Source organism: Trachypithecus francoisi, unplaced genomic scaffold (assembly GCF_009764315.1).
Source record: "Trachypithecus francoisi isolate TF-2019V2 unplaced genomic scaffold, Tfra_2.0 Lachesis_group14, whole genome shotgun sequence".
NCBI classification, from domain to species: domain Eukaryota; kingdom Metazoa; phylum Chordata; class Mammalia; order Primates; family Cercopithecidae; genus Trachypithecus; species Trachypithecus francoisi.
This window is the reverse complement of record NW_022681459.1, coordinates 17,525,486-17,539,024: the sequence shown is the minus strand read 5'-3', so window position 1 is coordinate 17,539,024 and position 13,539 is coordinate 17,525,486.

The following is a 13,539-nucleotide window of genomic DNA, read 5'->3' as shown; positions in this document are numbered from 1 at the left end:
TAGATTCTTGCAAGGACATTCACGCTCAGAACCAGAACATCATCAATGCTGCCTTTTTTGCTGTTAACACCATGTTATATGACTGTGCCAGAGTGAAAGAACATTTCAAAATTATAAGGCAAAGATAGTAGATGAGGGAAAATATAAAGCTTTGTATTCTACCAGAGAACCCACTGTCTAGCCTTTATTTATTTAAAGCTGATCTCCTTTACTCTAAGCAGTAGTTCACCCCTTCTCTGCAAGTTGTGATGCTGGAATCTACATTCCCAGACTACAGGAATGTCAGACACAATAATCAACAAATTATGACGTTTGAATTTCAGATAAGTAACAAAAACATTTTTGGTATGTCTAAAATTATATAGAGCATGCTTATGCTAAAAAAAAATGTTGTTTATTTAGAACTCAAGTTTAACTGGGCACCCTGTGTTTTTATTTGCCACATAAGGCATCTCTCCCAATCTGGTCATTCTTCTGATATTTATCTGCCAGAAGAATGTTCCCAAATGCATATCTCCATAGACAGCTGAGCTTAAACTTACTCTAACCAATAGATTATTCTTCCCACACATGTACCCTTTTTGCCTCTCTACAAACCCCTTTCCAATATTTTGATCCACCAAGTTCTGCAAAAGTAAAGTTTTATGAAAATAATTATCCATTTATGTCCCTCTCCTCACTTATTGGCTACTAATTCCCTGTAACCTTGGCATTTATATTTTTCTCAAAGATGGCACACCATCTGAATCACCAACTTTTCTTTCTTATTTTATGTTTTTTCATTTCTTCATCACAGTAGTCTCTATTAAGGATCTTCCTAACTCAAATTTTATTTTGTTTACATCTTAAGGCTCCATTTTTACTAGTTAGAAACTCAAAGTTCAAGTCAAACTGCTTGGATTCCAATACTAACTTCACTGCGGATTAATTCTCTGAACTTGGGAAATTTATTTTATCTCATTAAATCTCATTTTTGTTATCTTCAAGTTGAAAATAATGTCAATATTTTCCCTGTAATGTGGTGAGGACTAAATGATTTATTATTTGAAAAGTACAAAAGAATGGTCAGGCACAGAATAAATGGTACACATTATTTGTAATAATAATGATTATTATTACTATAATACACTTATTCTTTTATAATACCTGTTGTCTCTATTTCATCCCATCATAATACCTTTTCATCTTGCAAGTCTTAATGTGTAAAAACTACTCTGACATCGTGGTTCATGAAAAGTGAACAAACTCCCTATTCTCAACCACATTCTTTTCACGTTTTCTTTTCTCACAACCACTTTTATCATATAATGTGATGTTTGCTTATCTTTCTCTCCTGTTCAATAATGAGCTTCTTCCTAGCAATCTAGATTTACTCAACTTTAATGCATTTGAATTGAAAGTCATTACAGATTCATAAAGCTAAATGTCTTACTTTATTGTATCACTCATGGTTACAATACAAGATGGCTATTAAGCTTGATATGTTCCCATTTTAAATTGTATGCCTTATATGCTCTATTTTCGTGTTAAAATAATAAGTGAAATAGTTTGCTCAAAAGATTTAAACAGTTCATATGAAACACCTGGATTACTTCCTAGGCAAAGAGTAAATGGAAAATATAAGTACAGTAGTTTATTAGAACTTTTATGTCAACAGACTGTACTGTATGAAGAGGCTGAAACACAAGGCCTGTCTATCAGGGAGACTATTTAATAAGCACAGAAGTAGTGAAAAGAAAGATTATCAAGTCGTCATAACTGTCTTTTTAGTCTACTTTTGTTCTAGAAGAAAGGAATGTAAGGAAATGAAGAATGTATCAGGTGGTATTCTTGATTGAATGAGATGGAAACCAGTGGCCAAAAAAAAAAAAAAAAAAAAATCTTTACTGAGACTATGGGTAGTCTGAAGAACTGTGGAAAATCTGGGAGACTGGGTTGAGAAGTGGGATGCGACCCAGGGTTGTCAATATAGCTAATATAGCACCCAAATCAATGACACAGCAATAGTCTGGTTAGGATATTATTTTTGTCATTACTGCCATTTTTCTTTTTAGCCACCACTAGAGTGGGTGGTGCTACTACTGACTAGCTAGCACTAGGACTACTTGTACTAGTAGCTAGCACTGCTACTACTGACATTCCTCCTGCCATTTTTTTTTTCTGCTTCTGGATACCTCTACTCTAGATGCATTCTGAGTACCATTTTTTAATCTTTGTGTCATTTTGTTAAAAATTCAAGACCAGTTGAGACAGTTGATTATCCAAGCTTAGTTCAAATGCCTAAGACATCGCTACTGGTGGCAATGAAAGGAATTATCTAGTCTTCTTTAAGGTCTACATTGGGAGCCACAGTACTGTCTCCTCCTAAAACAGAAACAAGTCTTAGATACTGAGTAACCCCATAAAAACAAGTGATAAATGTCAATGACATATAGCCCAAGTTAGAGTAAATGTCTATGTTGTCTTCCATACTAGATTGAGCCCAGAATATAAATAAGCACACTCTTAGTTAAGTAACAAGAGTGCTACTGAAATCTAATTTATTTTTTAACTATACCTCCCAAACCATTTATCCAGTTTTCTAAAGTGACTAAAATTCTCTGAATTAAACCTTTGCTTAGCACATAGGGTTAAGACTTGTGGTCATGATGAGAACTGTAAGTTCATTTCCTGAGGGTTTGGGAAGCGAACCATCCTGTGCATTATTACCATTTACTTCTGGAATACTATCCACCCACATATTGGGAGGGAAAAGGGAGAGGAAAAGGAGAAAGCAGAGGAACACACATGGAACCAGAGATGCAGAGTCAAGGGAAGAAACTCACAAGGATGGAGGGACTCAGTGACTCACTAGCCCCCAAGAGAGGCCACGTAGTGACTGACCTCTTCAGGATGGATGTGGGAGGGGCAAAGGGTGGAGATCAAAAGGACATGGATGAGAAGTCAACAAAGATAAACCATGTCTACAAAAATTATACCCCAAGACTTTAGGTGATCTAAGTGTGTTATAGAAAATACCATCAAGAGGTGTCTATTTCTTTCCCCTTCTGGCAAGCTCTACAAATCAGCAGTTCAGTGAAGTGGAAAAACATAGCCTCTGAAGTCAGCGTACCTAAATTCAGATTCAACATGCACACTTACTTAAGAGCCATGATGACATTGGGCATGCCATTACTTCAGCTCTCTAGACCACCTATAAAAAGAGGGTAATAACAATATTTACCTCACAGGGGATCGTATTAAGTGAATCAAAACATCTCAAGTTCCTGGCATATAATAAGTATTCATAAACACTGACTATTCTTAAGATTATTATTGCCAGGTTAAGAGATGTGTCTATCCCAGGGACTCAGTTGAAGTGGTTAACCCTTTAATAGAAGTTGGTTTTGAATAATGGTGGACAGACAGTGATGTTTACATAAATACCTTATTACAGAGAATGTCAGAAGCCATCATGTATAATTAGTAAAGCAAAATAATCTTTTGAAATACAGTTGAAGGATTACCTCATGTCATGGAGTAAATTTATGGGGATCTCAATTGGGGTCAGATAAAAGCCAAGGCTTTGAGAATGGAAACATTACCTCTAACAGGCACAAAGTTGATTAAAGGAATACTAAATTCAAACATGTTAATATTCCAGAGGCCCTCCCTTCTTGGAATCAAGGGAATATTAAAGGGTTTGGGGGGCTCATGTGCTATTTGAGATGTAAAGGCTCTAGGCTTTACCAGCCCCACTTCTGAGGGTTTACAATTTTACTGTACAGAGAACAAAGAGTGACATTTAAACTCAAGTGATGTGACTTTTTCTACCAAGCTGAATTCATTTCCCTAATAGCTGCAGTCACTGACAAGCTATGCTTCCACAAAAGCTTTGGGATGAGTACTGTGACTTCAACTGTTTAAATCACCATTCTCATTTTGGCTGTAGAGATAAAGACTTTGGCAAACAGGGTAAAAATAAAATTCTGGCCTCTCTGCAGTCATGTAAGGTGCATATTTTCTGTAACCAGATGAACATCCATTAAGAAGACAGGAACATTCTGCATTCATTGAATTACAACCATCTTTGTGCCATCCCTGGGACCTGTGTTGATCATTTGTGAACCAGGATATTTAAAGTATGACTTTTTTTTTCTCAAACTATTTTGGAGTATGACTAGTTTGGTATTTAATTGTTGTAGAATAAATATCAACTTGGATACTTTTCCTATCATACTGAGTCTTCTGAATTTTGACCTCAGAGATATCGTGCGAAAGGAGGTTTCTATGGGAAGGAAGAAATAAACTTGCAAGGTGCTTTCACTGACTGAGATGTGATGTGATGGAGTTATTTAAAGGACATTATTCTTCTGATGGATTTTTTTCATTTGAGGGGCATATCACCGTCAGGTCCTTTATGGGAGTATTTCATTGTTATGATCAGTTGTTTTTTTCTTATTCTGAGTGGTAGAAAATATTAAAAGACCATAATATTTAAAGTAAGTAAAGCAAATGTGTAACTAATACTCAGGAGCATGCTATTTTAAAACTAAGTCTGTATGATTGAAAATAAATTAATCCAAGCAAGTGATCAAACAAATTGATTTCATACAATGTGGAGAAATACTCAGTTATTTATTTATTAATTTTCTTTAATACTTTGCTCTATAAAAGGTTCAGTCTTTGGCCAAAAAAAAAAAAATTCCATATTAATGACAAAAGACTTAAAAGAAATGACAACCTAATCTCAATAAAGATTGAAGCAATGAACATCAAGATTATGGCATCATGTACAACCTGTTTGACCCTTTTGATTGTACTAATCCTCCAAATTAGAAAGTCAGCTCATTTAACATGGTGATTGAGTTTGTGCAGTAACTTTTTAACATTTACTTGACCTTCACTCCAGTATTCAATTTGTAACTTTCATAATCACCATGTGAGGCATTATTTTTCCTTCTGTATTGTTTCCTTTGAAGCTACTTATTATTGTTTCAAAAAGCAATAATTTGTGAGAATCATGCTTCTTTGGTGTTGACTGGGCCTTCTAAATGAAGAATGATTTCTTGCTTTTAGTAATAATATATGTTATCCCGTAGTCACCTGATTATAATGACTGGGTGTCTTCCAAAGTGAATTTAAATGATGTAGCTGATACAATAATCTTTTAACTTCTAACAAAAATGATCTCATTTTCCTTTTGGAAACACCAATCAATAATCTATAGTGACTTTGTAAGTGTCTTTATCAGTGGTGGGTGTTTTTTTCAACTTTTATTCCAAAGGGTGGTATAGTACATCATAATCAATTACAGGTCATGCTCATGGCGGGCATAAGTTTCTATAGGTCATGAAGCTCACTCTCCCCATCTGTAAAATATAAGTGTTACATAAGTTTTACACCCAAAGTTAAATTCTATGATCTTATTTTTGCCATTATTATTGAGCAGAACTTCTTTTCGAATATTAAAATTTCACTTAGAAAATAAAGCCAAACATCTCTTTAAAATGTAAGTCCTCTTATTTTAGGAAAAAGGGCTAAGCATACTTATTACATACTTATTTATAATTCTTATTGTTATATAACGTATTTTTTTTTTACATTTTTAATTTTGTCTTAACAGAAATGTGTATAATGTGGCTTACCTGTCTTATTATGCATCTGGTTATCTAATAGGTGGCTTATAAAATCTGTTTAAAAAATGCTACCCGTTTCAAGTCAAATATACATCTCCAGCTTTACATAAAGTACAAAACCATAAAAATAACTGCTCTTCAGTGTTCACCGAAGAATCTAGTGGGTATTTAAATTTATGACTTCAAATAACTTGGGTTAACTGATTTTTATTTTTAAGACTTTTCTTCCCTCCATGAATTGATATTTACTGTAAAACAAGTGAACATATGCTTTATGATGAGCTTGAATTATAATGCTTAGCAATTAGTTATTCCAGTGGACCTCAAATCTAATCATCTAGGACAAATTTATTTGAATGTAGTAAAAAGTCCACCATTTAAACATGCAGTTCGACACTGAATATTCCATTTGTGTTATATTTATATGTATCTGAACACAGACACACGCACACACACACACAATGCATATGGAAGAAGCACAAAGACCCTTTCACTTCATGAAACTCCTTGAGTTTCCTGTCTCTTTTTTCATAAGACACTAGTTGTCAGGATTACCCTTGGACTCCCCAGCTTTCTTTTATTTGTCTAATTTCTTTCTTCATCATACATACATCATTTAGATAACTTATCTCTTTTACTCAAATTTCCCATTTTTTTTTCTCTAAAATTTCCATTAAACACTTTCAAAACTAACAAAAATTTCTTTATAACATGTTTGGCTTCCTAAATTCTTCTTAGAGTATGGTATATTTCTAAAGTTAAAAAAAAAATAGAAGGCCGGGTGCAGTGGCTCAGGCCTGTAATCCCAGCACTTTGGGAGCGGAGACGGGCGGATCACGAGGTCAGGAGATCAAGACCATCCTGGCTAACACGGTGAAACCCGTCTCTACTAAAAAATACAAACACAAAAACTAGCCGGGCGAGGTGGTGGGCGCCTGTAGTCCCAGCTACTCGGGAGGCTGAGGCAGGAGAATGGCGTAAACCCGGGAGGCGGAGCTTACAGTGAGCTGAGATCTGGCCACTGCACTCCAGCCCCCGGCGACAGAGCGAGACCCAGTCTCAAAAAAAAAAAAAAAAAAAAAAGAAGAAGAAACAGAAAAATAGAAGAATATACAAAATCAACAAAATATTGTTTTAACAAATTGAACAGAAACAATAAGTGTCAAAAATATTCCACAGTTTTGTAAATATCAAGCAGAGTGTTGACATTTGAACAAATGCATATGTGTATTTATACTTGACTTTGAACTTTCTTCCTTATATGTGAAGACTATCCCTGCAGGCCATTTAACATATTTGTGTTAATCTTCATCTGTATCAATATTCAAAGGAATATATTCCTTGTTGAGTGCAGATAACATGGCTGAAAGGACTTTAAGAATCTAACCTAAAATCAGGAAAGAAATAAAACAGGAATGTATTTTTGTATGTGTTGAAAAGTATTAAAGTTGATTGTTTCTGCTTAAGTGTTCATCAGCTGGTGTCACTGACATTTTCAAAGTACAATTTCAAATGTATCCCCTCCTATGTATTTTCTTTGAGTCTCTAAAGGAAGAGAATTGAATATTCAGTCATTAGACCTAGAGTACAAAGGAAACAAAAGAAATATTTTGTAAAATTGCTTTTACCCTTGTCATACAAAGGATAGGAAACAAGGAGTTCACTAGTTTCTCATATATTTACCTAATTGCTCACTGAAAATTAATCACAACGTTCGTCTTTCATCTAGTGTGTACAAATCAGCTTCTGTTAAGTTTAATAAACTCCTGTTTATACGAGCAGGGTTTTTATCCAGCTGCAAAGTACCATGATTAGGGCTAGATAATTTGTATACATTTTTAGATCTAAGTGAAATTTTATATAACTCTGTCAGTTCTCATTTGGTGCACTTCTCCCTTGCTTTGCTTTTTCTGTTTCGAGTAAAAGGTACTAAAATGTCCATGGGTGACTTTATAAAGTATTGAGTCGTTCAACACAATTAATAGAGACAAAAATATAGACGGAGAAAAGAGAAATGAGATTAGTTAGCATTAAATATGCTAAGAAACTTAGAAGTGACAAGTATAATAATAGAAACATTGTATACCAAAATAGGACAACCATTGATTACTTGATTTAAGCACGTACTTTAAATGCCTTACATAAACTCTGAAAGCATTATGATTCCCATTGCAAGAATCAAGAAACTGAATCAGACAGGCTAAGTAACTTGTCCAAGACCTCACAGCCAATAGGTTGTAAAATTAGGGTTAGAATCTTGATTTAAAACCCATGTTTGGTCTTCTTACTACCTCTTGCTGTTGCCAGAAAGCATGCACCAGGAGTGATATTTGGGATGAATTGTGTGCTGAGAGAGATGGTAGATCGAGTTTGTTGTCTTCACTGGTTAATTGGAGTAATTCACTGATTGAGTATACGTTTGGTAAAACTCAACAGAGTTCTAGGACCCCGAATTAAAGAGAGAGAAAATGGATCCTGATTGAAATCATCAGTTTTTTACTAAAGCGTGCAGGCAGCCTCTAGTGTAAGGCAATTGTGAAGTTATCTACAGCATTTGTTTTTAGTAGACCTAATTTTAGATGGTATGGATATCAGTAATACTTTGTGTTTGGTTGTTAAACAAAGGCCATAATCTGAGAAGATAACTAACAACAAAGTCACTTTATTGAAGGCAAATTCATAAGATCCAGCGTTAAAATAATGGAACCCAATCTAGTGGAATATGTTGAAGAAGGAGCAGTCAAGTAAGCAAGCCACTTTCTCTCATCCTCCTCTTAACCTTTCTCTCTTTCTTCATGAGCTGTATAATGCCACAAACCCTTATACTTATAAGAAAGGTAAATTTTGCAATCCTGCTGCTGTGGAGAATAAGGCATTTCATGGGACATGAGCTAGACTTTGGAAGGATAAAATGTTAAAGGATAATCCAAAAGGAGGGTAAAACTCTGAAAAAGAAAATTAGCAGCCTGCCCTTCACAGAACATTTACAATATTGTCTGATGCATAAAGTCTACTTTCTCTGTGCTAAAAGTGGCTCAGCATTGCTAGAGGGCAGATGATTTCACGAGTACAGGTAATATAAATGAGGTGTTTGTTAAACAGTTATAAAGAAGACAGTATTTGAAGGAGAAAAATCATGGTTGTAGATAGAATCTGTACAATTTTTTCATCATTTTACAAGTCCTATAAATATCCAATATGGATATGATTATAGACATCTTTGTCATTTTTTTGTTCTTGCTGACCAAAGCAAAAAAAAAGTCTGCAGTGATTCCTTCTGTACACCAGGGGGCATCTCATGCCACTTTGGAAACTCACTTTCAGAACCTTTCCATTCACTCACTGTCTTCCTCATCACCTAGCTGAGCTTCTGGCTGTGTTCTAAGACTGTTTCTGGTTTCTCATCATATTATTTCGGAGCTCAAACACTTGAAGATGGCTGGGAGTTTCTACTGTAAGTATCACTTATAGACCAACTGAGAGCCATTTTATGATTGGAATAAAACTCTCCAAAAACTTGCATTATTTCTAAAATCTTCGTTCTGTCAAGCCTGATATTTCTCCTGAAGTAGAAACTCTTGCAAAATAAGATGTTCACGACCCAGTTTTCCAAGACTCATATGCTTTGTGTGTTATGTTACACTGCTAGTTTGCTAAGAATTTTTTGGACCTTACTAAGAACAATTCCCATTAAAATAAATGACAGATCAGAAATACTTAAGAACACATAGGGCCGGGCGCGGTGGCTCACGCCTGTAATCCCAACTTTGGGAGACCGAGGTGGGTGGATCACGAGGTCAGGAGATCGAGGCCATCCTGGTTAACACAGTGAAACCCCGTCTCTACTAAAAATACAAAAAATTAGCCGGGTGTGGTGGCGGGGGCCTGTAGTCCCAGCTACTTGGGAGACTGAGGCAGGAGAATGGAGGGAACCTGGGAGGCGGAGCTTAAAGTGAGCCGAGATCCCGCCACTGCACTCCAGCCTGGGCAACAGAACAAGACTGTCTCAAAAAAAAAAAAAAAAAGATACTGTTTAAAAGTTTGAGAAAAATAACTCACTAACAAAAATTATTTCTTAAAGTTATTAAATAGTGTAGAATTTGTAAAGCTACTATAACATAACTCTTGGTTAACAGAAGCAAATACTGCGGCCTCTTTACCTTAGCCAACAAAAAGTAAAGGGGATATTATGATATCAGGACACATGGAAAATGGAAAGATTTAATATAAAAATCTTTTCTTATTCTTCCTTGAGGAAGTGTGTCCGAGTCTTAGTGTATGGTGCATCAATATTCTAGAGGAAGATATTTGTCAGCCAGGTGATTTTTGACACTTAAACTTGAAGGAAACAGAAGTTGTGTCTCAATAACAGAACACATGATTTTTTATGAGCCTTCCAGTGCATTGCCTTTGTAAGGCAGGTACCTCATGCAGATCAGTTAGGCAACATAATGAAAACCAGCAACTGGTGTAATTTCTGAGGTGTGTCATAAATCATACTCCATTTGCACTTGTGAACTGTCCCTGCTGTCAATCACCTGTGTATTTGGGGGTCAAGTGGAGTACTCATCTCCTATCAAATTCAATGCAAACTATGAAGCAAAGCTTGGTGGCAATGTTGTGGTTTACTTCTCAAGAGATTCCAGTGATTACAATTGAAGAAATCCTGGGCTGTCCTTGTGATAGAAAGTTTGGGAAAGAAATATACCAATGCACAAGTGTTGCTTAGCAACATTGCTTTCATAAGGAAAAGCCAATTGTAGAACGTCTCCGAAAGTCAACCCTTTGAGTATATCATATTCTCATTCCTTTAGTGAAACAATGAAGGATTAGCAAAAAGGTACAAACACTTTTTGACCCCCACCATCAATGTTAAACTAGTTATGCTTACCTGTAAGGTTCAATATTTATTTATTCATGCAATAATTCACATTTCATTGAACATGTGTTACAAGCTAAGCATGCACCCCAAATAACATGTCAGTCACTAACCCCATTAGGACCCATTCACTATTTCTTAAGGAAGTAGAAGATTACACATACAATGATTATTGTGTCATGTAATACGTAATTCCAGATTTGTTAATGGCCTTAAAGTTAGAAAGGAGAGCAATATTGTAGAAATCATTACTTGAAACATTGTTTATATAGGTAACCCTCTCTAATTACATTAAGTAGAGTGCAGTAAACATTAATGGAGTACCTACTATGCAATAAAAAAATTGGGCTGGATGCTGTATTACATTAAAAACAAAATCTACCACAAGCAGACTTCCTGACTTAATGAAGTTCGTACTCAAGTCACAGGAAACAAATATAGATGAATGCCCATGATACAAAGAGAAAAATGGTTATCATAATCCAAGTACCACTCTCATAAAGCAGCAAGCCACTTCTGGGAGAAGGAAGGTAGGAACAGGCAAATAGAGTCTAACATTTCAACATTTAAAAAGAGAAACATGGTACAAACAAAAGTAAAGTATATAAAAGTACTACATAAGGAGAAATCAATGAACATTTTGGAGTGCAGGAAGAAATGAATCAGCAAAAGTAGCTTGGAAGCAAATCATATATTATTTTATGAAAGAACTCTAATGAAAAAGCACAGGCTTTGGATTCAACAGAGCTAAGCGTGAGTCCTGGCTTGAAAGACTATTAGGTATGTGTCCTTGGACAAGTTACGTGTTTTTTGTTTGTTTGTTTGTTTTTTCTGATTTCTGGTACCTAATACGAAGAGTTATGAGAATTAAGAAAGAGCATGCAAATCCCAGACCACATGCTTAAACAACAATAATAGCCAGTGAATAAAAGTGAGCCATACCCAAAGTCTCAGTATGTCAATTTCAAATGGCATCTAAAGTTGCATTCATTTTCCACAGGGACACATTTGGTTGGTATATTCAATATGTAGAAATCCTCTTCCTTCACAAAGAATTATTCTCTCATTCATATTTTTTAAAAATATAGAGCCCTTTTAGTAATGTTATTATTAGCTTTAATAGAGACTATGACTTAATAAATATTAATGTTTACAATAGAAAGTAGTGCAAGCATACTGAAAAATTATAACGTCATTAGAGCTCAGTTCCCAAGGAAGAGGTGAACTGCAGTAAAATGGAAACAATGTCTTAGGGTGAAAGAAAATATGTACCGATTAAATAGATTGCTGTCCTGAAAGAGTCATATTGTGCCTCACAGGGTTTTTTTTTTTTTTTATAGCAAAATATCTTTTAATGTCTCCATTTTAAAATGTTGAAACCTATTCAATTTTTTTTTTTTTTTTTGAGACGGAGTCTCGCTCTGTCACCCAGGCTGGAGTGCAGTGGCGGGATCTCAGCTCACTGCAAGCTTTGCCTCCCGGGTTCACACCATTCTCCTGCCTCAGCCTCCTGAGCAGCTGGGACTACAGGTGCCCGCCACCAAGTCCAGCTAATTTTGTTTTTGTATTTTTAGTAGAGACGGGGTTTCACTGTGTTAGCCAGGATGGTCTCGATTTCCTGACCTCGTGATCCACCCGCCTCAGCCTCCCGAAGTGCTGGGATTACAAGTGTGAGCCACTGCGCCCGGCCACCTATTCAAATTTTTAAAAATACTGAAGCGATCAATATATGTCAGTTGAAGAAACACAGAACAGTGACTGACACGCAAAGATGCTTAATACATACTCTGAACAAATGAGCGATGAGTGAATGAATGAATGAATGAATGCAGGCCCAGTCTGATTCACGGTTTTTTTTTTTTTTTTTTTTGAGACGGAGTCTCACTCTGTTGCCGGGGCTGGAGTGCAGTGGCCGGATCTCAGCTCACTGCAAGCTCCGCCTCCCGGGTTTACGCCATTCTCCTGCCTCAGCCTCCCAAGTAGCTGGGACTACAGGCGCCGCCACCTCGCCCGGCTAGTTTTTTGTATTTTTTAGTAGAGACGGGGTTTCACAGTGTTAGCCAGGATGGTCTCGATCTCCCGACCTCGTGATCCGCCCGTCTCGGCCTCCCAAAGTGCTGGGATTACAGGCTTGAGCCACTGCGCCTGGCCTGACTCACGGTTTTTGGTTTCTGAAGTAAAGTGTGTATCATATGTCTTAACAAATACTAAGTTGTCAAGAAATATTTACTATTGTTAGTATTGGCAACCCAATGAATGTCTTTAAGGGGAAGAATGGTGATACCTTGACTTTTTAAGAAGGCAACTCTTGGCGGGGCACAGTGGCTCACACCTGTAATCCCAGCACTTTGGGAGGCCGAGGCGGATGGATCACGAGGTTGGGAGATCGAGACCATCCTGACTAACATGGTGAAATCCTGTCTCTACTAAAAATACAAAAAAAAAAAAAAAAATTCAGTCCCTGCTACTCGGGAGGCTGAGGCGGGAGAATGGCGTGAACCTGGGAGGCAGAGCTTGCAGTGAGCCAAGATGGCACCACTGCACTCCAGCCTGGGTGATAGAGTGAGACTCCATCTCAAAAAAAAAAAAAAAAAAGCAACTCTTTCGTCATCCAACTCCCTTTTATGATTCAATGCAGAGACTAAGCTGATGTGAAAAGAAATTAGAAACAGGGAAATTATTGGAATATTATGTAGCTAGAGGTCACACAGGCCTATATAAAACAGTAGAATTTAAATGAAAAGATAGGGTGGCTCTGTGGTAGTATGGCATTTTAGGAGTAGTATGGCATAATCTGATTGGTAGCGAAGATTAACAAAAAGATAAATATCAGACTGATACCAAGATATTCAGTCATAGTAACTGAAATAACCATTTATATTAATTCCAATAAGGAGATGTAACCATAAGTTCAAATTTTAAACAAGCCTGAGACATAAAATGTGAGATATTGATGGCTAATACACGTGGCAAGGGATGCTTATGAATTAATTACCTGACATTTAGGACTTTTCTTGGAAGAACAGTTAAAATTTGAAATGC